Source organism: Sapajus apella, unplaced genomic scaffold, assembly GCF_009761245.1.
Source record: "Sapajus apella isolate SASKATOON/1434 unplaced genomic scaffold, GSC_monkey_1.0 scaffold15, whole genome shotgun sequence".
Lineage (NCBI taxonomy): Eukaryota > Metazoa > Chordata > Mammalia > Primates > Cebidae > Sapajus > Sapajus apella.
This window is the reverse complement of record NW_022436955.1, coordinates 8,660,415-8,683,019: the sequence shown is the minus strand read 5'-3', so window position 1 is coordinate 8,683,019 and position 22,605 is coordinate 8,660,415. Positions and strand designations below refer to the sequence as shown.

The following is a 22,605-nucleotide window of genomic DNA, read 5'->3' as shown; positions in this document are numbered from 1 at the left end:
CATTGAGGAAGGAAAAGTTTTAAAAAATGTCTTCTCCATTGAGTAGAAATGATTCCTGCCTTCCCCTTCCCAGTACTGACAGTTACTGGACACGAACACTGGAACACAGAGCTGGAGCTTTCTTAAATCCTGTTGTCCAAATTGTAGACTATTTGCAAAGTAAGGCAGTATGAACCTTGAAGACATTTCCAGTGGTTCTCCTGGAGAGCAAGCACTTTTAAGTGCACCTATCCACAAGTTTATAAGAGAATGTAAATGTCCACACATAAGAACATTGAAATAGCCTTCTGTGAGGGGTTTTAATAAGCAAGTCTCTTCGTTCATACAGCAAACAAACTGAAATCAGAAATCAGAAGCAGAATTGTCATTATGCATACCCGAATACTTCATTTTAGGAAGTTCATATATTCTAGAAAAGTTGTCCATAAACCATCATTTTGTAAACTGAATTGTATTTTTTAGAGCATTAAAGGAACGAGTCACTTTAACTAGCTTCCTAGTGAAATCTTTGGTAAACTGAATAATTATTTTTGTAATGCAAATAACTGGCATAGCTAAGTTCACTTTGTAAACAGGGACACTTGCATCATGTTTAGATTCAAGCAGATGATCCATCTGCCTTTGGTTTCTGGAGTCATGTATTCATTTAGCATTACTAATGCATTTATTCTTCATGTACTCAATGTGTAAATATTTACTGAGTACCCACCATATGCCTGGCACTGTGTTAGATGCTGGAGATCCAGGAAGGAATGAAAGACATCATGTACTTTTCTCTCTTGAGACTTGTATCCTACTGGGGTGAGGCAACCAAAAAATAAGTAAATAAAAATATGCAATACAATTTCAAGTATATGTGTTATTAACAAGAATAGCACAGTTTACATGGATAGGCAGTGATGATCTGAAGGGGATTGGAGTGTTCACGAGACACCCAGGAATAGCCTCATTAAATAGGGAAAGGGAAGAAGCAAACCGTAGTAATGAACAGGGGAAGGGGTTCCAGACAATAGGAACAGCGAGTACAAAGGTCTTGAATCTGGAAACTTGTCTGAACAGCAAGAAAGTGAGTGAAGTTTGAGGCATCGGGGGCAAAACTGACCTACATTTTATGATTTATTATAAAGGATATTACTAAAGATACAGATGAAGAGATGGATAAGGAGAGGTTATGGGTAATGGCACAGAGCTTCTATGCCCCTTCTGGGTGCCCCACCATCCAGGGACCTCCACAAGTTCAGCTATCTGGAAGCTGCCCAAATTCTGTCCTCTTGGACATCTTATTGAGACTTCATTGGATACACATGATTGACAACCATATAGAAATGTGATTGGATAGAAAGGATATGATCTGAACCCAGTAAGGCCTGTCCAGATTCTTCCTGGCCTTTCTATGCAGTAATCCTTTATCCAGGGTGTGGGTCAGGACCCCCTCTGGTATGAGGGTCTTATGACCCATAGTCAGATTAGAGTCCAGGCTTGGGCAGGTAAAAGGAGACAGGAGAAGGTGAGAGAGAGAGAGATTGTGTTTTCTGAGGCCTGCTTCTTAGGTCTAAAAACCCCAACATTATAATAAGGGCTATGCAAGTTATGGGCCAGGACTGTAGCTAAAACCCTATATATACTATTTATAGGTTTTATGTAGTATATATAGGAGCATATATAGTTTATATAGGTTTTTAGCCATAGTTCATTGGATACAAGTGATTGACAATCATATAGAAATGTGATTGGACAGAAAGGGTATGACCTAAACCCGGTAAAGCCTGTCCAAATTCTTCTTGTCCTTTCTATGCAGTATTCCTCTTTCCAGGGTGTGGGTCAGGACCCCCTCTGGTATGAGGGTCTTATGGCCCATAGTCAGATTAGTGTCCAGCCTTGGGCAGGTGAAAGGAGACAGAAGAAGGGGAGAGGGAGAGATTGTGTTTTCTGAGGCCTGCTTCTTAGGTCTAAAAACCCCAACATTATAACAAGAGCTATGTGAGTTATGGGCCAGGAACTGTGGCTAAAAGCCTATATACTATATAGGTTTCTATATGTTATATAGGTCACTATATATATAAAATAATATATAATTATTTTATATATCTTATAGATTCCTCTCTCTATATTTATGATATATTTATATATTATATAGGTCTCTGTCTATATAGAGTGCATGTGTATGTGTGTATGTGTGTAGTCACAATGACTGTGGGATATAACCTAGGAGACCTGAAGATCCAAGATGACCTAGGATGAAAGATGATGAGAATCCGTTTCTGCCTGTGTGAGACTGCATTAGTGGCTCAACACTTCACCCTTTCCTGTATCCCCACTCTTTGTCAGGCAACTACAGTTTCTCCACCTATAAAAGCAGATCTTATTTCTCCACCCCTTAACTTTCTATCTGACCATGCTGCATTGGCCAACAGATGAATCTACAAGAGATATCTTCCAGTCCTGAGCCTAGGCCTCAAGGGGTCATGCATATTTCTGCTTCAACTCGTGTGCAGTTTTCATCACCATGAGGATATGTCCAAGAGAGTCCCAGGAGGAGGATGAGAAATGCAGAAAACCAAGCTGAGTCGCCCCAGCCCAGCCTAGTTTAGACCAGGCAACCCCAGCTAACTCAAAGATCTATGAGAGTACATGAGCTCTCTTCCAAGCCAGGAGTACCAGAATCATTTGCAACATAGTGTTATTATGATGATATTTGATCAATATTTTGGTTTTCATTCACTCAAATATATTAATTCATTAAATGCATCTTGTATGTCTCTGATGTCCTGTTAGGCACCATGCTAGATGTTAGGGATGCATACATAAATCAAACGGAAAAGCTTCACCCCCACCCTTGGGGAACTTTAAGTGAGGGAGAAAGACATATGTTCTTGATAGAGTTGAAAAGGGTACGTTTGAGAGACAGGGGCTGCCTGGAGTCAGGCCTTAGCCTGAGATGATTGGCTGATTGCTCCTAGTGTTGGAAAGGGGAATTGCATCTCTGAAATGTTCTGACTTTTTAAAATCAATACACAGTAATTGTACATATTTCTAGGGTACAATGTGATGTCTCAGTACATACAATGAAGAGCAGGACTTAAAATGTCCAGGATTTAAGCTCTGGAACAACCTTCTTCTTAGCTCATCTTGGGTAAGCTCTCATTTGCAGTTGGAAAACTGAGGCTCAGAGAAAGGAAATGACTTTCGCAGGGTAAGTCAATGAATTTGTGGCAGATAAAGGACATGTACCCAGAGCCTCAGCCCCCAAGGGTGGCACATCTCATTCTACATGACCCCAAACAAGTCTTATTTAGACAATTTACAGTGTCAGAAATTTTGAACTGACATAATATTCTTGGCCAGTTATAACCAGTTCCATTTAAGGTAACATTAATCTCTATAATTATTATAATTCACAATTGTAACATGACTCTTTTCTTGCCCAGGTCATTTAAAATGTGATAACAATCAGACCTCATAATTAATAATAGTAATTGTTAACTTTCACTTATTGAGCCAATGATCCAAGCTTAGTGCTTTTTGCTGTAGGTATGTGGGCATGTTGAATCCCCACAACAATCTAGGCACAGATAGTACCACCCGTTTTATAGATATGGAAAGCCCATCTCAAGGAGATAAAGTCTTTAGCCAAAGTCGTGGTGCTAATGAGTGGCAGAGCCAGGAATCAGACACAGATCAAAGGCCTGTGGTCCTCCCATGTTGCTCTACAGATCCAACTGTGTGAGTATTCTCCTGAAGTGTCTGATTCAGAAATGAAATTCCCATTCCATCTTTCTCAGCTTCCTCCCGCCACCTGGGGAAGGGGTGGTTGGAGCCCACTGCAATGTCATGAAACTACTGCCATGTGATGAAATTCACACCCTACTTGGATCTTGTATCACTCTTTACACCGTTTACCAAAGGATGCCTCCAGAGCAGGAAGCTTTGAGAAGGCCTGGGGGGTCTGGAACTTCTAAGTCCAAACAAGGAACTGACTCAGCAGGGTCTGGCTATCTTAGAGTCTGAGGAAGGCGCATCAAAGGAATGACAACCTGGTACCTTTGATGAGGGAACAGACAGGAAATTAACAGCCTCACGCAGCAAGGACAAAGAAAAGAAAAGGCCCAATTGGGCCTCACAACTGTCTGGATGGGAACCTACAGGAAGCAGAAGGGGCTGTTTAATCCTGGCTCCAGAGCAGCCGCTGAAGAAGAACAAGGTGAAGGAAAGGTGAGGTAAGTTAAGATAAACACCCAAACTTTTGGCTGGCTGGCAGAACCGAATCTTTCAATTTAAACTGTCAGTGGGTTCTTCTTCTTTTTTTTCTTTCTTTTCTTTTCTTTTTTAAAATCTAAACTGTAATCACACAATACTCCACCCAAGTGCTTGATAAGGATTTCTAAGACAGATCCTAACATAGTCATAAAAAAAAAGGTCATAAAAAAAAAATCCCCTCCGAAATGTGCACTTTGTACTGTGTCTATGAGTAGGTGTGTTTAAAATGTCACGAACTGGAATGCCTAACTCTAGTTCCCAGGAATTAATCATTTAGAAGAGTGAAAGGGGGGAATTAACTTTCTTTGAAACTTATAAGGTTCTCCAAAGCAGCAGCCAGAATAGAACTTGCTGAATAGAAATATGGTTATCTTTCCATAAGAACTAGAAATCTTTTTTTTTTTTTTAAAAACATATTTTTTTTCTCTGAAACTGCTTTGCCAAGTTTCCCCTTGTGGATTAGCTGCAGGTTACAGATATTCTGGGAATAAAGGTACGAAAGGGTTTTTTTTTTTTTTTTTTTTTTTTTTTTTTCCATTCTTGGTTACAATTCAATGATTTTAGTAAATTTGTAGATTTCTGGACCATCCCAACTATGTAGTTTTAGATATTTGGATCGTCCAACAGAATTCCCTGGTGCCCTATTTGCAATCTTTACATCCTCAGCCCCAGACAACCATTGATCCTCTTTCCATTTCTATAAATTTGCCTTTTCTGGACATTTCGTATAAATGAAAATCATACAATATGTTGTTTTGCATTTGGTTTTTAGCGTATGTTTTTGAAGTTCATTCATGATGTCACAAGCATCAGCATTTCTTCCCTTTTTCTTGCTAAACAATATTCCATGGTATGGATACACCCTGTTTTGTTTACTCACCAGTTGATGGGTGTTTGAATTGTTTCCAGATTTTCACTATTACGAATTATGCTGCCATGAACACTCTGGTATGTGTTTTTGTGTGGACATATGTTTACTGTTCTCTTGAGTAGAATCCTAGGCATAGACTTGCTGGACTGCTGTTATACACCAGGTTCCATGTGCACAGTGTCAGTGGGAACTTATCAAGCATTTTTTTTAACTGACTTGTTAAAATTGGCTGATGCACCCATCACTAAAGGGATGGTCTATAAAAATAACTGCTGTGATTTGATAAATGCTGAACGGAGAGGCGAGGTCAAAGTCCAGCTAATGTCAGCTGACACGTGGCCAGGCTCATCTTTGGCCATGCCTCCAAAAGGGAATTTATGAAACTTGCTTCGTGGATCAAGAGATGTCCTAATAATCACAGATCCTGGGCATTTTTGTGTAATATATGTACAATCAGATTGACCGTGTCTTCACACTCCCTCCAGGACCACGTGGAAGGGTTGAGAAAATCCAGACAATAGTTTGTAGCCAAACAAGACCAAAACTCGAATATCTCTGAGGGAAAGTCGGACCCCTTTTCCCTCTTCTCCTGTGTAAGTAACTTCATTTATCAGCGGGAATGGCGCCACCAGAGCACCCCATTACTATTAGAGTGGGGGCTTTCGGCCGTGGCTTGGAAAGCACCCAAAGTTTTAGAGATTAGAGCAGAGGCCAACAAGGCACGGAGAAAGCAGGGTAGAGCTCTGAAAAGGTTCGGGGCCAGGTACCCACAGGAGGAGGTAGTAGGGGCAGGCACTGCCATCTGCTCACTGACGCTCTACAGGAAAGCCCTCGGCGTCAATGGCCTCTCGCGTCCCTTGGGCAGAGCGTGTGTTGCGAGGGTGGGGGTATATTGGGGGCCCAGGGGACTATCACCTTGGACACCCATGGTAGGGGGAAGGCTGAGGAGTAAGAGAAATGGGCAGCAAAACTTACAGCTCTTTCCCCGCAGAGGAGGAATGAGCAGTTTAAAGGCCACGTCCACACAGAGGGTGATAGAGGCATCCTCTCCGCGCAGGACGCGGACTAGGAGCAGGCACCCAGCGCCACCCGGATCCTGGTGTCGCCGAGAAGAACGCGGGCGGGCGGGCTGCGAAGGGTAGGTCCCAGGGCAGCCTCGCCAGCCTCCGCCCCCGCAGGCGTCTCCCGGAGCCGCGTGGACACTCGGGAGGCTGCGGGCGCTCGGGGACCCTCGGGCTGGTGGCCAGAAGCCGGAGAGCGGGGTTCGGCCGCCCCTGCTTTCTCCACGCACTGGGGTTCCTTCCCCACGCGCTAACGGTCCCAGGCTTTCTCTTCCGTTTTCGGCCCCTTTTTTCCGTTAACTGCTGGGTCCGTCTACTCCCCTCTGGCCCTTTCTGACTGCTTGGCTGTGGCGCTCAGCTTTCTCTCTGCAGCCTCCTTCCTCTTTTTTGCGGGTCCATCTCTCCTCCTTTCCCAGCCTCATCTCCGTCCCCACAGGCGGTTCCTTCGCTCACTGGCGTCTCCACCTTCCTCCGCCTCCTCTCTTGCCTCTACTTCCTACCCTGAAAACTTGTTCAAGCCAGGGGTCCCCACGCAGGCATGGTTGTTCCCCGCTGGGTATGCGGGTCCCCACGCCGTTCGTTCCCGGTACCACGAGCGCCCCGCCCAGTCCCTGGCGTGATTCCTAAGCCCCGGCCCCGCCAGCCTGTTTTCCCGGCGACTCAGGGAGGGAGGGCAGGAAGCAGGCCCGGGGCTCCCTCCCGGTAGCGAGTCCTCGGTGAGGGGAACAGGGCAGGAAGGAGAGAGGACCCGGGCGCTGTGCCCCATTAGGCCCTCACTCCCGCAGAAGCGCACATTCCACAGGGTCCTGGCGGGTCTGCAGCGAGGGGGTGGCAACAAGTGACACTACCGGCGGGGGCCACTGATACCTGGCTGGGGCAGGGGCCAAGGCACCCTCCCAAGGGGTGCTGCGAGGCCAACCCCGGGGAAGCGCTCCCCGCGCACCCCTCTCCGAGGCGTTGCGTGGGGGGCACTGGAGGAGAGAGCTGAAAGACAACGGAGACTGGGCTCTTCCCAAGTCGGAGTTTCCCTCCCCGCCCGACTTCACCACCAGAGCCACCAGAAGAGTTTGCAAGGGATGGGAGATTAAGGGGGTGGGGGCTGGGCAGGAGCCGCCAACGTAGAGGGATTTTTGGAAGGTGGGGTGGTGGAGTGAGAAAGAATAGAACGCACTCCCGAATTCCCGATTGCTTCCCTCACTTGGGCGATACCTTCCCCCAACCACCATCCCGGCCAGCCAGGCAAGGGCCCAGCCTGGCCAGCTGGAGCAGATTTGGGGGAAGGAGGAAAATGGGGGCTCCCAACCCCTCTCCAGCTTCCCTCCGCCGCCCTCCCTGATTGGCTGTGCGTCCCTGGAGCCCAACTTCAGTCGCTCCAGACTCCATCTGAGCCCCGAGGGAGTCGGAGCGCCGCGCCTCGGGGCGGGAGGGGCGGCCACGAATCCAAGGGTTGGCATCGCAGGGCCCCTGGGGGTTGGGGTGCGGACCAGGTCTGCCCCGCAGCCTTTGCGAGGCCCATCTCGCAGCGTCTCGCAGCCTCGGCTCCTCTCAGCCCCCGCCCTTTTCTCCCCTCCCAGCGGCTGCCTCCCTCCTCCCGCCCCCCCCCCCCCCCCCCCCGCCACCTCCCCCCGGTTTCTCATTCCTGCCACTAGCGCGCTCGGCGGCTCATTCCGCGGCCGCCACCAGCCGAGGGGAACGTCGCGGGCAGAGGAGCAGATGCCGCGGGGGCAGCTAGCAGCCGCCGCTGACTTGTGAATGGGACCGGGACTGGGGCCGGGGCTGACACCGCAGCGCTCGCTCTGCGCCAGGGACAGGCGGCCCGGAGGTTGCGTCCACCCGCAAGGGCCCCAGGTGAGGCGCGCCGCCAGCCCCTTCCTCTCGCCTGGCTGGGGCTTCTTGGAGTGGGGGGCAGGATTTTCTCAGGAAGAGAATGTCTTGGCGGGGGTGGGGTGTGGTGGTGGTATCTGAGTCTAGAAGTCTTCACTAATGCGAAGCAAAAGGGAGGGAGAGATTTGTTTAAAAATCAGAAAGGGAGAAGGGGGCCAGCTGTGGGCGCGGGCAGCGCAGGGGACGGAGGCTCCAGATGTGCGCTCCTCGACTCTCCCCGGCTCCGGCCTCCTCTGGGGTCTGCGCCGAAGCCGCGGCAGACGGGAGTTTGCACCTGGCGGGGGCAAGAGGCTGCAGAGCAGAGCTCCGGACACGCCAACTACCCCCGTCCTGTCTCTCTGGGGAAAGTCGCCCTCCGCGCGGTGCCCGCCCGCCCAGCGCCGCTTTCTAAAAGCCGCGATATGCTCGCGCTCTGCGGGGTTCTTACTCCGTCCTCCCGGATCCCCGCCGAAAGCTCCCCGGGGCTCAGTCCCTCCAGTCAAGACTGCCGGGGAAGCCCGGGGAAACGGAAGAGCCCCAGCTCCGGGAGGCGATTGCCCGCACTTTAATAGCGTGGGTTTCGGGCCGCCGACTGCTGTTCCGGGGCAGCCGGCTGCAGTGCGCTCCAGCCCTCCAGCCCGAGCCTCCGCGGGAGCTCCCACCAGCGCAGGCGTAGGTCCACGAGCGGCCCAGACTCGGGCTTGCCTCTGCCTAGGGACTGGCAAAGCTGCTAGGGTCAACGTTAACTTTGCGAACCAAACCTTCCCGAAACCTGCGCCGCCTCTCGGAGCGCGCCAAGCCTCTCCAGCTCCCGGCACGCACGGCCTCCCTCCCTGCGCTCTGCCCCGGAACACTAGCCGGGAGTTGGGAAGCGCTGAGGGTCCGGCCGGATGGGGAGGGCGGCGAGGAGAGCTCCCCTTTCCCCACACCCCAACCCGGAGGAACTGTAGGAGGGCCCGCCCCGCGCTGTGAAGGCAGAGTCCCCAGAGAAAGTGGGGTCAGGGGAGGCCTGCGGATCCTGCTTCCATGTCCCTTTTTTGCCAAGGCCCTGCTTTCGCCTGGGGCTCCACGCGCCTGCTTCTCCTGGGTGAAAGGTTTTCTAGGTGCTAGAAGAAGCCCTGTTGCTTTTGCTAATAATGCAGTAGGAATTTCATGGGCCATCACACTGCTATTAAGAAATCGCATCTTTTAATTATTTAGTATCAGCTTTGCATGACGACGGGTCATCCCTAAGGAGTGGGAGTAGGGGATTGTTCTTGAAACCCTGCTGCATGAGGGTATATATTTCACTAAAGTCTTCCCCTTCGTCTCCCCCTAAAGAAATCTTGTTACGATCGCTCTGAAATCTTTTCTTGTTTTCTTCTTCTAATCATGGCTATCGGTTTAATATGAGGCAGTAAGTTTTCGTTTTAATCACAGGGAAGCTACCGTAATTAATCTGGCGAGAAGACGGATCAATTTCCTTATCACTTGGGCTTGCAGCAGACATCGATGGTTTTGCGGGGTGTCTGGATTTCCTGGGGATGGGGATGCAGATGTGTTCTCAGGAGCGAGGATCCTTTAGCATCGCATCAGCACATTTGCCAGCCTGGGCTCTGAGCGCTAGAGCCTAATACGTTGGGAAAGGAGAAGAAAAGGGACTGACCTTCTTTTCGTTAATCCTGGAATTGTTTTTCCTACAAATACGTAGGTGCAGACACCAGAACACAGAAATATTAGCTGCCCAACCCTAGCTGCAGGGAGCCTGGTCTTCTTCCAATAGGATAAAGGAATAAAAGTTACAAAACAAAGGGACAGAGTAGTGGCCAGTACTGGAGGAACTCTGAGGCTCCTCCAACCACTGAAGTTCTTTAAATGTAATCTCTGATTCCAAGTTTTGGAGTTGGCCAGTGGGCTCTGGAATTTGAACCTCTGTGCAAAAAAGAAATGTGAGTGCTTTTCAATAGAGACCTGGGAAAGGCATCTGAGAGGCCAAGAAACTTTGCTGGAGTAAGAATTATCTTTACATCTTACTTTTGAGACATTGCAAATTAAGACATTAAAATGTCCTGCAGGCATGCACTGTTATTAATAATAATTATTACTATCATTTTAGTTGTTACTTCAGAGTTTGCATAAACTGGGCATTTTATGACATTGTTTGAAGAAAATCACCCTTCTCACCCTTGGGAAAGGAGGAATGAAGACCTGCCTGGAAGGATTGAGACTGGATAATCTGGGGAGGCCCAGACATGTAGATGTATTCAAATGGATGCTTATTGCTTACTAGGAAAATAAGCTTTTAAAATAGTTCTCACTGAAGCAGTGGACCATCTTGATGGCACTTCAGAACTTTCATTATGTTCAGCATTCTTATCAGAACACCAGACAGTAAAATTACTAGAAACCTAAATTCTATTTTCAATTAAGATGCAATCTTTTGTTAATTTGAAAATTTAAAAAAAAATTAGTTACGGCTCAATTTTTTTTTATGTCCCAGAACTCAGATTCCTTCTGTAGAGTGATGGCTATGGATGTGCATGTTTGATTGTTTATTTGTGGGAGGAGGGGGCAGGGGACAGATTTGGAGAGCCACGCCATGATTTGGGGGAATACAGATCAATTTCATGCTCTTTTAATGCGCTTGTCTTCATAATTCATGGTTTTTCTTCCACTTTGAATAGAATTACATGGCTCCTTTGTAAAGATTCTGGTCTGGGGACCCTCATATGGGAAACGCCATGACATTGACCTCGTGGTTTGATTTACAATACCAGGGCTGCACTCCCAGGAGCATAGCGTGTCTTGGAATCTTGCCTGTGAATGCATGTGACTTATGAAGTGGTAACTTACAAAGTTGGTAAACTTTGATCTGTTATATTTAAATCTGTTTTTCAGAACCATCTAAACAAGATCTGCAAATCTGATTTTAGTCTTTCTTCATTCTCAGTACATTCATGTAGGTAGATGTTTGAGAAACACAACAATTTCATTAGAGTTTATTTTCAATATTGATGTTCTCACTTTGATCACAGGCATACCTAATTATTCAATAATAATCAAACAGTAGAATATATAGAGTTTGACTGTAGGTAGCAAACATTTTTCTTGAATTGTCAAATTTGAAGAATGACTATGAACTTCCAAGTTTTTTTCTTCCTAGAAAATTTGAGCACTGTAGAAATTCACTAGCCAATGATTTAAGGGATTGAAATGTGTTTGAGATAACTTTCTCCCTTATGGAATTGGCTGCTGTTTCATAAAAAGTTATCTTATTTGTCAAGAATCCCTATTCTGCTTTTACCAAGAATATGAGTTGTTAGCCTTTTCAATTTAAAGTTATTACCTCTGAAATATACAAAAATCTTTGGTCTATATAAATTTGTGATTTAATTGATTAGAGGAAAAACATCAACAGGTCTGTTAAAGAAAAAGAAAGCTGGAGAAAATTGGACACATCCTGATGCACCAGTAGGAGTTAAGAATGAGGTGTTCCATCGGGATTCCTGTGATAGTCATCCGCAGCCTCCCCTATGAGCAGGAAGAACTAAGGAAAACACACGAGGACCATAATTAGACATCTTTCTGCTATAATTTTATCCTGACATTGAGAGCCTTGTACAACTCTGGAAATGGACTCCTTCGCGGAAGATTGCACTTCTGGCCACTAGAGGGCAATGGCACTCTTCTCCAGCTTTCTGCATGGCGCCCATCTGCTTTTGAGGGCATCATGAAAAGGCGTTTTGTTACTTACCAGCCTTGTCTGGTCCTCTCAGGAGAGAACGAATTCAATCTAGCTGTGGTTCAAGCTACTGCTCGAGCAGTTTGTCAGGATTAGCATCTTTCTAGTGGCCGGATCCTGTTACCTTGAGCCTCTTCTTCCCACCTTGGAATTTACTAGAAAGTTGAGAAATCTTGTAACTTGACATTGAGTAGCAGCCAGGGTGGGGGCTGGGCTGCAGGATAAACAAGGTCAGCTCTCGCTGAGACAGTGATCTGGGAGGATTTTCTGGATATTTTTTCGGCAAAAAAGAGCATCATTCCTGACTCCAAGTGGAAGGGAATGGATAAAGAAGAAAAATATGAGTGAGACTACTGTGACATCATTGCCTGTTCTTTCATGAGGTTTTGAAGATGTCTGCAAGACATTTCTAATTTGCAAAAAAGAATAGCAGTTTGATCTTCGGTACACACTTTGGGGCCTGGAGTTTTAATATAACAGTAATGTTTTACTATGTCCTTCAAACCATTCTTGATATTGCTGTGAAAAATCTAGCAGAGAGTAAAATTTAATTCAAGATTGTTCCTTATGCACTGGAGTATAATCATTTGATGTTTTTTTCTCAGTGATACGAAAATTATGGCTTATGATTAAATTGCATATTTCAGGCTACATAAATTTATATTTGCTCCGGTTTGATAGTGTCATCAAAGTTCAGAAGGAGAATGCAAAAAGAAACTAATGCTGTATTATAATTAAGAGGAAAACTCTATTAAAAAATAAGTACTGTTTTAAGTGGATACTTATTTGTATTTTTTGTCTTAACTGAGTACAGTTGCCTCCCTGGTGATTCAGCAACGGAGATCTTTGCAGCTCTGAGCTGTGTTGGAATGCGTAGACAGTTGATGAAGAAGGAATCGATGCAAATGGATTATGGGAGGGAGTATTAAGTAACTCAGTGGAAAGTAAGACAAAGTGTTTTGTAAACTGATGCTCACTTATCACCGGACAGTTTATTTAACTTAAAAAGGGGCAATTTTAAATTCTAAGTACTTGTGAATAATGCACATTGTTAGAACTGGAGGCAAAATTTCATTGTTATTTGGTCTAATTAGTCATGAGACAGTTGCAGAGTTCAGGGATTCTTATTGAGATAAAGCATTGCTCAAACAGTCTGTGTAGTCGAGGTTTCTGCTCAAGCAGAAAATCTGATACATCGGGGTATTAGGTGAGATAGGAACGTGAGAGAGAAGAGAGGGAAAAGAGGATGCAACTCAAGAGTGAGAGAGACTAATGATGCTGTTTCTCATGGAGGCCAATTACTGGTCTTTCTCTCTCTCTCTCTATTCCCACCCCCATTTAAGCCACTTGGAAAGCTGATTCTAGGAAGCTGATGTAAATAGCTTTAAAGACGACAGTCAACAGTAGCCAAGGTCTTATTCTATGTTTTCTGGCACCAAGTGTCCCTCAAACAATATTTGTGAATGAACAGGGGTTTATTCTCAAAATTTCCTGGTTGCTGCAGTTGAAAAAAAGCCTTCACTTCCTAAACTCCACACCACTTCTCTGCCAGAAATCCTTCTGACATGGTCCTCTGCACTGGAATGATTTTCACAAATTAAAGTTAGCTCTCCACGTTCAGCCTTCTTGAAGAAAATGGCCTGGAGCCCGGCTTTGTCCTCACTGCAACGATCACCTCACATGGCAACCAGCGTGGGAGGGGAGGCTCCTCCCTGGTCTTAGTTTAAGACACGTAGAGATCTCATTTCAGCCTTTGTTAGGTTCCATCAGTGACAGCGAACAGTGAGAATTTAGGATAGAGTCCTTGCTATCAACGCATCTTTATCCTTCTCCATAAGAGCACGGGTGGAGGAAGTAAGGATAGGCATAGCAGGTCCAATTGCTGCATACCCATCCCGCCTCAGATCTCTGGCAATGTTTTATCCATAAACCAATTCTGGAAAGTTCAGTTTTCATCATCCTAGAAGCTTGGACCAGTTATTCAAACTTGGAAGCTATAGTGTCCAGTAGCAGGGCCAGGATGAGGGTGAAGAGAATGAGGCCAAGGGATGTATGTGCATGGCTGGATTCTGTCTTGATTGAAAATTTTGATTTTTGTTCATCATATTTTTTTTCCCCACTAATCTTCGTTATGTATTTATTTTTTTAGAGACAGGGTCTCACTTTGGCTTGCAGTGCTGTGATCACAGCTCATGGCTGGTCTCAAAGTCCTGGCCTCAAGCAATCTTTCTGCCTTGGCCTCCCGAAGTGCTGGAATTACAGGTGTGAGCCACTGTACTCCACCAACTAATCTTGATTTTTCAAATACTACATTAAAGCATTACTTATCTTGATTACTGAGTTCTTTTGGTGTAGCCCTATATTTTGTGAGTGAGGATTCTTGGCTCCATTACTTGCAAAGTATGTGACCAAGAAGAAACTGTATAACCTCCCAAGACTCAGGTGTCTTCTTGGTAATGGATGTAGACCTCATAATAATATCTATATCCTAGGATTCTTGTAAAGATAAAATAAGACTTTAATGCAAGCCCTAGCTCATGATGAGCCTTCAATATGTCCTGGGGTTGCTTGCCCTCTCTGAAATAGACTTGGGATTCAGTTTTATGAACTAATGAGAACAGGTAGCAGTTCTTTCTTATAATTATGAGGCCAGAAATCATGCATTGAACATTAGTTTTAGATTGAGGCCTCTTCCAATTAGCTATGAATTGTTTATTAGTACCTACCTTTTTTGAATGAGTTCGTAAATTTAAGTGATCCAACCTCCTTCCACTTAAAATATTCAAGAGGCAGTTTGGGATTTGAGATTTTAGAGATGATTACTGCTTTTGAACACTGCCTGCCTCCTTCCTACCTTTGCGTTTTTTCCCTCTGTTCATTTTGCATCTGGGTTGCTGTGGTAAGTTACCCTGCAGTAATATCTTACCGGGAAAGTTTGCTAAGCATGCCATGTTGAGATATTCATCACAGGTTTACTTTCATTTAAAAGGGGCTCATTACTATTCCAGACTAGCTCAAAAGATAATTAGTCTCTTGATAATTCATCTCTATTTCAAGACTCTTTCTGTTTGTTTTTCAGGTAAATGTAGTTTGGGATTTTAAGGGGTTTGAGCAGTGACAATTTTAACTCATAAATAGACTGTGGCTGAAGAAGTCCTGGTCGTGCCTTGTGGCTTCTGTCTTTTGCAGGCCCAGGCAAAAGCAGAGGTGATTTGGCATCACGCTAAAAAGAACGGAGTCCTCACCCTATTTCAGTCCTGAATGGTTTTCCAACTGTTTCTCACCCAGTATCACAGCCAGGCTGGGCTTTCTAAGGCTCCGGGACCTTCCAGGTTGTCCTGCCATTTCCCATCTGTGGCTCGCCAGTGTCATGTGTTCTCGCCCCAGGCTGGCATTCCCTCCTGCACCTTGCAATTAAAGGGATATCTGCCTGTGTTTGCCCAGGAAAAGGAGGGAGAGAGAGACAACTTTCGGAGACCTTACTGTGTGCCGGGTGCTCTCCCAGGTGCCTTATTTAGTGTATACAACCACCCCGAGAGGAAGGTACTCTCATCTCCATTTTACAAATAGAGAAATGACTCTCAGAGGGAAATTAAGATGCTTGTCTAAGATTATGAGTCTGGGGAGAAGGAAAGCTGGCTTCCCAAACCTGCTCTGACTGCAAATGTTCATTTTCCACTAAGTTTGGTGTGTGTCTCAAGCCTGGGCCTCCTTTACTCTCTCGACGAGGACACAGTCTGAGCCTCCTTCACCCTCTGGACAAGAACTGTCTGCGGACTCTGAGCTCCTACAAGATCTCAAAGTTTATCCATAATGGGAGCGCCTGCGGTCCCCTGATCCAACTCCCTTCTCAGCAGGTTTTTTGTTTTCCCAATAATCCTGCAGCTTCTTAAATGTCCTGATGGCAGCCTGCTAACTACCTCTCTGGGAACCCAGGAGGTGAACAGATGATTCACTGACTCTAGTCATTAAAAGCACTCCATTTTAATGAAGAAGGAGCCTAAATAACCTTTTTGGTAACTTTCTTCCAATAGTTACATTTTGATCCCCCTTCACTTTTTCCTTTTCCTGAAAGCTCTGTCAATATTTGGAAACTGGTATTGCTTAATAGTTAAAACCCTGCATTTATTGAACACTTGGTGAGTTTCAGGCACTGTACTAAGAACATTCTGTAAAATATGAGATTTACTCACAATGCCACATGAGCTAGTTAAGATGGTCGTCAGCATATTACAGTGGGTGGGGGATCATGTATTCCAGCATTCCACTACTGGTAATCGACAAACCTGGGATTGTAACCCAGGCATCAGATGCTGAAGCTTAGTCAGCATATCAGGCTGCTCCCACCATTCCGAGTGTCAGCTGATCTGATGAGATACGGTTTCCAGACCTCTCGCTATCCTCATCACTCCCCTCTGCTTCCACTCCGTGTTGTCATTGTCCATGTTACCACGTGGCGTCTTACGTCCTGTTTCCTATTGCAGTCTAACTAATTCGAACCACTGGATCCACTACTTTCTCCAAGGAAGGCTGAACTCCAGGAATAGAGTAGAACTCTCAGGAATCAGATGTGTGAAGTCATTGACTGAATCATCAGCTATTCCAGTCAGCCTTCATTTAGGGATGAGGGTTCAGGAATCTAGAGGGGAATTGGGACTTACCCAAGGTCCCACGGTAATTTAGGGCCAAATGGAAAGGACTGAGCTCTTGTGGCTTTTAACCGCATCTCTTTTCATCATCTACAAACAAAAGTCTTCTTCTTTTTTTTTTTTGAGATGGAATGTTGCTCTGTTGTCCAGGCTGGAATGCAATGGCACGGTCTTGGCTCACTACAACCTCTAGCTCCTGGGTTCAAGTGCTTCCCCTGCCCCAGTTTCCCGAGTAGTGTGTGCCACGACACATAGCTGATTTTTATATTTTTGTAGATATGGGGTTTCACTATGTTGGTCAGGTTGGTCCTGGACTCCTGACCTCGTGATTTACCTGACTTAGCCTCCCAAAATCCTGGGATTACAGGTGTGAGCCACCATGCCTGACCAAAAGTCATTTTTTAATTGATTTTTTAAAAATAGTTATACCTGTGTTCTGATTTCTTTGTAAACATATCATTTGTTCGTTTGTTTATGTAAAGTTTAACCCTCTAATGTCCCTGGGCAGTTAAGTCATGAGCCCTAAATACAAGGCTTTATGTGACTCTCTTATTTGGAAGTTCATGGTCAGTCCGGAGTTAGTTCATATGCTGTTTGAAAATACTTTGCAAAATGCAACACTTGGCCCTGGCCTTCAGCTCTGTCCTACTTTATAGTCACCTCCTGTTGCTAACTCCATTCCAAGGTTCTGTAAAGAACAAAGTAAAAATGATGTCCTTACCTTGCCACTGCCAAGCCTATACAGGACATTTTGGCAGGGTTTGGTTTGAAATTCATTACAAACCCATTTCTTTGTCATTAAAATAATGAAAGGTCCTGGGTTGGGCACACAGAAGTGGTCAAATCACAAGGGCTTCCCTTCAGAGAGATGACAATATGAACAGTACAGAAAATACTAGGCCTGGTGATTAAAACTCAAAACTTCACAGAATAAGGGCCCCAAAGGAAGCATTAAATTGGGCCACAGGAAGGACAAGTCACATCCAGTTTGGTGATCAAGGGTGTTATGGGGAAGAAATAACAGAATTCTACTCCTACATGGTAGGGAGAGACCACGGAGGCCACCTAGACCAAGACACTCTGCCATCAGGTCCTTGAATCATTACTACTATGTCCTGGCGGTGGTTGTAGCATTGCTAGTGATATGGACCTCGTTATCCACTGATGCAAACCACTGAGACATTGAGAACCTTCAGTGTTGGAAATGCTTCCTTAAGTGAGCCAAACTGTCTCCCCAAAGGTTATGTTCTTTGTTATAGCCTATGGTGCTATGCAGAATAGATGTACTTCTTCCTCCACACTGCAATTATTCATTTTTTAAGTTGTCTTCCAGAATGCCTTCTTCCCAGTCTTAAAGTCTCCAGATTGAACTCCCCATTCTCTCTCTCTCTCTCTCTCTCTTTTTTTTTTTTGTCTCTACCCTTCCTCAGAGGAAAGGACTAAAGTCAGAAATCTAGGCAGCTGGACTCTAGATTATCAACTCCCTTCTACACATTTCTTTTATTGCAGCCTGAGGCTACATTACATTAGCTTTTATTGCCAGCCACATCACCCAGAGGACTTATGCTCCATAGTTTATTTGTTTATTTGTTTTTCCTTACGTGCTGCTGTTAAGCTGCATTTGCCCACCTATCCCTGTGCACATAAGACATGATAAGTCACCTTCAGTGGTGTTGGCACAGGCTCTCTCTCACAGGCTCTCACAGAGTCAGGCTGCCCTGCTTCCAAGCATGGCCCTGCTACTAACCAGCTGTACAAATCTCTTTATCTGCTTCTCAATTTCCTCATCACACTGGGGTTAATATCAGTATCTGCCTTCTAGGGTAGCTCTGATAATAAATGATATTAATCTGTAAAATTGTTTAAAACAGCACGTGGAATGGGGTTGCTGTTGTTACTACTGCTGTTACTTTTCCTACTGCTGGGTTTGGTCCATTGATCCAGTCTACTGAAACATTTTAACATTTAAATCTTTAGTGTGTTATTCAGTATACCTGTCATCTCTCCTAATCTCATGCTATGGGTTGGTTTCCTTGGTCACCAACCTTGCTTTGTAAACATGGAACAAAGCAATGTCAATGAAAATACCCTGATGGGAGCAGGGACAGAGTCTTGTTAAATGGTATGAGCCACTTATGCTTCGATTTGAGTGATTCAAAACCATGGAAGACAACATTCCATGTGTTACTCATTCCATTGAGCACATCCTTGTCATTTTGCTTGCTTTTCTATTACCTGGGTACTTGGGCACAGAACCATCTTCCTGTGTTTAGGAAGTAACCCCAAGAAGCATCTTTATAGGAGGAAGAGAGTTCCTTCTACTTCAGAGGCCTAAATGGCTAGAGAGTTGATTCGTCAACTTTCCTAGAAGCTAGAATGCCAGCTCAACACCGCCTCCCCTGTGTTTTAAATTTGGATTCAGTGTCTTACACACCTACCCCCTTCACAAACACACACACACACACACACACACACACACTCACACACACATCATTGGCCATGGAGAATTCATTCTGGTCACTGTAGCAGCGGCTGTACAGTGCCTGATTTCCAGGGGCCACAGAAGTGGTAAAATAACGCATAGCCACCCATGTCCAGTGGGGACAACTGTGGTGCCTTCACTCTTCTCGTTCTGTGGCAGTCTGGCCTGTGGTCCTAACTGCCCAGCTTTCCTAGGTACCTGGGGTTTTTCTGAGCCTCTTTCTTCAGTTTTCCTGCAAAGACCGTGCTGTCTAAAGTCTATTTCTGCTGCTTTCAACTAAGAAACACAAAAGTTTTCATTTCCCCACATATCCTTGCAGGACTATTATGAGGACAACATCTGCTGCATTATTGAATGAGATCTGGCTTTTGATTTCCTCTCAAAGGCTGAATGGGAGGCTGAAAGTCAGACAGGTTGTAAGGCTGGAGCGGAAGGAGCTTTGAGTGAACATTGAATAGGCTGGGTCCAGTGACTCATGCCTATACTTTAAACATTTTGGGAGGTCGAGACAGGTAGATGGCTTGAGCCCGGGAGTTTGAGACCAGCATGGGCAACATGGTGAAACCTCATCTTTACACAAAATACAAAACTTAGCTGAGCACAGCGGCATGAGCCTGTGGGAAGATTGTTTGAGCCAGAGGTGTCGAGGCTGCGGTGAGCTGGGATTGCGGCACTGAACTCCAGCTTTGGGGGACAGATCCAGACCCTGTCTTAAAACAAACAAATATTGAATAGTCCAAGTTTCGTTGTGCAAATATTGGGCAGGTGTCAGGACCCGGGTAGAAGCCCAGTAATGTAGCTCAGTAGATGAGGTGGTATTTCCAAGGGTGGCTATGGAAGGCAGCATAATAGCTTGGCATGTGGATGGCAAATGGTCTCTTGCAAGGGACACATCCAGTCCTGTGGGAAAGTTTTCCATAGACTCTAGCCATGGAGCCAATGGAAAAATCTCAAAAGGAATATGTAGGAACTCTCGGCATTGATGGGTTCATGAAAGAAGACCCCCCTCCCCATAAGAAGGGACAAGTGGCCTCAAGTCACATCTTAGCTTCTAGCGGGGACAGTCTACACACCTTCTTAACTGTATAGCCTCTGTGTTGGCCCAAGTATTGGGTAAACAGTGAAAGGTGTCAGTGCATACAGTTGGGTGAGTTTGAGCAACAAGGACATATGGGTAAAAACGTTCTCTGGAGTTACTCTCATAGCATCCCAGAACAAGTTTTCTGACGCACCTTTGAAAGGAATCTGCTTTCCTCTTTCAGGGAGTGAAGTCTGCAGGGGAAGCCCAAGGTCTCAGAGCATCTGAGACATGGTAGCCCGTCTAATGGGTCAGAGAGTAGAATCTTATAAAGGCTTTGATTTTGTAGCTGAGAAAACTTCTTGCCCAAACTTAACCCAGTTATAACTGAACAGAACTTTTGGAGCCATGCATTTCTCTCTCTCTCTCTCCCTCTCTCTCTCTCTCCTTTTTTCCTTTCTTTCTCTCTCTCGCTCTTTCTTTCATGGAGTCTGGCTTTCTCCCAGGCTGGAGTGTGGTGGCACCATCCTGGGACACTACAACCTCCACCTCCCAAATTCAAGCCATTCTCTTACCTCAGCCCCCCAAGTAGCTGGGATTACAGGTATGCACCACCACACCTGGCTAATTTTTGTATTTCTAGTAGAGACAGGGCTTCACCATGTTGACTGGCTGGTCTCAAACTCCTGACCTCAAGTGATCTGCCTGCCTTGGCCTCCCAAAGTGCTGGGATTATAGGCGTGAGCCACCATGCCCAGCTAATTTCAATTTCTATGTGGTAATCCCTGTCTAGTCGTCATGAACACAAATCTAGATCACTAACGAAAGATGACTAATGAAACATAGGTGAGGCTCTCTAGGCAGCTTAGTAAAATATCAGTAGTAATCAACTTTCCATTGTTCACTTTTTTAAACCACATAAAGTTTTTTTTGTTTTTTAATATTTATTTGGCAGCAGCAGCAAAACTACATTTAAATCGAAAGCCAAATTGGAAATCGGGGTGAAGTGCTTCATTTATGGAAACAATTCTAAATGTCAATACTTTGCCAAAATATTTCAGTAGTGAAGGGAGATTTATCTTGAACAACTTCACTCCACTCTCTTCTTCATAGACACTGCTATAGTATAATATATAATTTTCATTTTTATTATTATTTGGGGGAGCTTAAAAAACACTTTATAAATGGACTGTCACTATTAGTATTATTATCTTAGAGTAAAAATTGCAATTTAGCAGTTAGAGCTGGGGACACTTGCCTTCCAAGTCATGCACTGGTGATTCTTGTGTTTTATTCATCACCATTCCTGCTGCAAGCATTGCAGGGAATCTTCAGCTTCAGCAAATTTCCGCAGTGCATTTGGGAGCATTATTCAGGAGACTAACGCAGCCTGAGAGGTCACATCTTTGAAGTGAGGAAGGATGCCTGAGGTATCATTTTAGCTGTTCACTCCCTATCGCCCCCACTCCTCCGGTGCCCTGTATTGCAAGCCAGAGAAGCAACATTTTTCACTTATACAGAGAGACATGACTAGTGTCTTTTTCTTATTGGGTGCATAACTTCTGTCTCATTTCTCATGATTGGAGAAAGACACCTGTCAGCAAGCTTGTGGCCAATTGCTGACAAATCTTCCCTAATAGGCTGCACTGTGACTCCCTCCTTCCAGGCAGATCAGCCTTTGCAATGCTGGCATTGCTGATAAATAGCTGTGTGGCCTTGAGAAAGCCAATTAACCTCAGTTTCCTCATCTGTAAAGTGGCCTTTTGGGTCCTTTCCAGCTCGAAAATGGCCTGGCTCTCAAATGTTCCTCCACAAATCACTTGGCATGGCACTTTGTAACCATCGTTTCTCAGCATTCTGGAGAAGGCATCATGGAGACAAGCACACCTGGATGTGAATGCACACGTTTGCTCTGCTCAAGCAGAGTTTATAAGCAGAGGGTGATAGTGAGACACCATTGTGAAACCCTTTGTGGGATACTTTCAATTCCAAATTTAGAGCTTTGGACTTTATTCCCTAGGTCCCAAGGAAGTTTTACTAGATTTGAAGCATGCTTTATTAAATGATTTCTGGATCCCATTGAAAGGAACTGATAGAGAAAGTTTAAACAGAGAAACTCACAGGAAGAGTACTCCTGTGAGTACCCTCTGGCACTCTCTTCCCTGGTAGAGAGGATGAAGCCAGCACAAGGGTGGAAGAATTGTTGTAATAGCTGATGTGGACTGAGCATTTACCCTGTGCACACATGTGTTCAGCATGTCCCATGAATTTTCTCAGTCCATCTTCAGGACAATCTCAGTGAGGTGGAAGCTATAATTATCCATTTATAAAATATGCAAATCAAGGCCCAGGATAATTAGGCAACTTTTCCCAGTGTTACGCAGCTAATAAGTGGATGAGCAGTGCTTTGCATCAAGAGATCCTATGATCTTCATTGCTCTGTTATAGGGAGACAGACTTAAGATGCTTTCAAGGGTAGCTCCATGAGACTTCCTGCTGACCACTGTGAAGTGCTTACTGAGGGCCCAGGACTGGGCCTTCCATGGGTTATCTCATTTCATCTTTCCAATTCCATAAATGGGAGCCTGAAACCACATGGTGGACAGCTGCAAATGATTTAAATTCAGGACCTGAAAGATCCAGAAACCTTTTCCCATGACTTTTCTCAGGCATACAAGATTGA

The 22,605-nt window shown here is 45.2% G+C and overlaps 1 protein-coding gene across 3 annotated transcripts in view; it reads left to right on the top strand.

The window, feature by feature from the left end:
- The first annotated feature begins 7,424 nt into the window (after nt 1–7,424).
- The window catches only part of CDH11 (cadherin 11), a 166,666-nt gene continuing 151,485 nt past the window's right edge, over nt 7,425–22,605 (top strand). For all 3 annotated transcript variants that reach the window (XM_032284107.1, XM_032284103.1, XM_032284106.1), the window contains exon 1: nt 7,425–8,037. The gene's annotated coding sequence lies outside the window, so the exon portion shown is untranslated. The remainder of the gene's footprint in view (nt 8,038–22,605) is intronic.